A 2,379-nucleotide genomic window follows, 5' to 3' on the forward strand; every position below is an offset into this window, starting at 1 on the left:
AGCTTCCCACCATAATGAGCCTAGATTTAGAACGCCAACCACTAAACATCCTCCTCTTCCGCTTGATTCCACAAAGCGCCCTGAGTTGGCCATCTATTTCAAGCAAGCCATACTCATGTGGGATAACACAGCTGCGAGTTAGAAGTTTTACCCACTCAAATGGAGGATCGGATGACGAACCAGGTAGAGGAATTCCCAAAGATCATGATAAAGCATGCTCTACTCCCGTCCATCCCCTTCTAAAGGTTTCCACCACTTGGTGAGGTTCTTCAAGTTCCCCCTCATGCCAAACCTCCTCAAGTTCACTTTTCTTTTCACCAATTTCTTCTATTTCTTCCCCATCGCTCTCATCGTAGATAGGAGGTCTAGTGAAGTCTACCTCATCATCAAGTCTAAGCAAATTGGGGAAGGATTCTTCAAACTCAAAAGGATCATATGTTGATTCGAAATCATCATAGGTAGGAGGGTTTGTTGCTTGGAGCACTTCTTCTAGTTCTTCACTTGCATTAGGCTTTGGAGGTTGCAAGCCCTCTTCAACCTTGCTTTCCAATGTACTGGGGGAGGGTTCAACAGGATCGTTAAGGGATTTGATTGAAGTGGGCAAAAAATCATTAGAGATGGAATCCACTTCTTTATCAATTTCCTTTAACTCATTGTTTACTCCTGCGACATTGCTCTTTTCTTTGATATTCCCTCCATATTCATTGGAGGAAGTTTCATCAACTTGGGATTCCTTTATGTACTCAACATATCCTAAACATCCATCCACCACTTCCTTTTGTTCGCTAATCTCTATCGTCTCCTCTTATTGCGGTTCTTGATTCAATTCTTCTTCCTCACCATGGAGTTCCATGTTCATATCCTTGCTAAGCTCCGGGGTTGCTTCTCTGCATCCAACAATGGAAGTACTTATGGTGCATGAGCTTAGGTGAGATGTTAGGTGACCCACGGCTTCTATTATGCCGGCCACCCTTACTCTTAACTCCTTGAACTTGGTTTCATCTTCCTCTTGTCGCCTTAAAATACGAGATTCAAGGTCTCTCAGTTCTAGCATGAAGGCTTCATCAGGAGATGGGGTTGGAAAAGAAAATTCATCAGTTAGGGAAAAATTGTTATAATCGGAAGGTGGTTTGGTGAAGTTCTTGAGGTGGTGTATGTGGAATTTGTGGTTCTTGAAAGTATTGGTATTGGGATGGTGGTTGTTCTACATGTAATTCTAATGGTGGTTGATATGGTGTGTATAAGTTATGGTCATATAGAGGTGAATGATGGTATGAGGCTTGTGAGTATGACGTGTGGCTATGTTGAGGATATGTCTCATAGGCATATGGTGGTAGTTCTTGGAAGTCACAAGGAAATTCACCATAGCTAGTAGATTGATATGCATCATAGAACGGCTCTTCTTCATAGTGCATTGGTGGAGGTTGTTGCCATGGAGGTTCCTCCCACCTTTGATCTCCAGTTCCTTGATGTACATCCTCATTGAAGCTCTCATCTCCTACAACATAGTTTGAGTTACACTCATAGCCAAAGTGAGAATTCATAGTGATGTGGAAAATAAAAACAAAGAGCGATAAGAAATGAAGAAGACTAAATCCTAAAATTAGCAAAAATCAACAAATAAACCAAAGATAAAGCTATTCACAATATTTACAATAGCCAATAACATAGCACCATTGGTTTCCCGGCAACGGCGCTATTAATTTGGTGGAGAGAGAGGGATTGTTATCGGTAAGGAATTTCTCTTATAAAGAAGAAGAATTTCGTTGTAAGCATAGCTCCAAACCAACAAACAACTCTCACATCAAATTAAAATATGGTTTTGTCACAAAGAACAATCGCCAAATAAGAATTAACCGGAGTATTTCGGACTCCAGGTCGTCTCCCTAGGAACCAATGGAGTGCACGTATATTGACTATAGAGGGGAAAAAAAGGGTTTTGTTTATGAGATGGCAAGAAAATAAGTAAATTGAGCGAGTAAGCAAAGAAAGCAAATTAATGAACTCTTGGCTAAGAATCGGGTACTTAAGATCACAATCCTAGTTAATACCAATTATCGACAATTATGAGAGGCCAACCCATTAAGTCTACTTCTCGAAGCCTTAAGTACGTAACATTTACTCCTAGACTGGAAGTATGTCAAATAGGCCTAATCACATCCACCCATAAGTCCTAACCTCCCCACCAATTGGTTTAGTAGTAGATAGCGTCAATGGGCTTCAAATTGATCACACAGGGTTCTCAAATTACCAATTCCATGGTATCCGAAACTCAAGATCACTTAAGTCCCTTGGCCTAGACCAAGAGTTGACAAAACTACTCAAGAACTGAAGAAAGCATTTCATCAAACACCTAGAGTGCAATAAAAATTGACATCA

Source organism: Arachis hypogaea, chromosome 11 (genome assembly GCF_003086295.3).
Source record: "Arachis hypogaea cultivar Tifrunner chromosome 11, arahy.Tifrunner.gnm2.J5K5, whole genome shotgun sequence".
Classification (NCBI taxonomy): domain Eukaryota; kingdom Viridiplantae; phylum Streptophyta; class Magnoliopsida; order Fabales; family Fabaceae; genus Arachis; species Arachis hypogaea.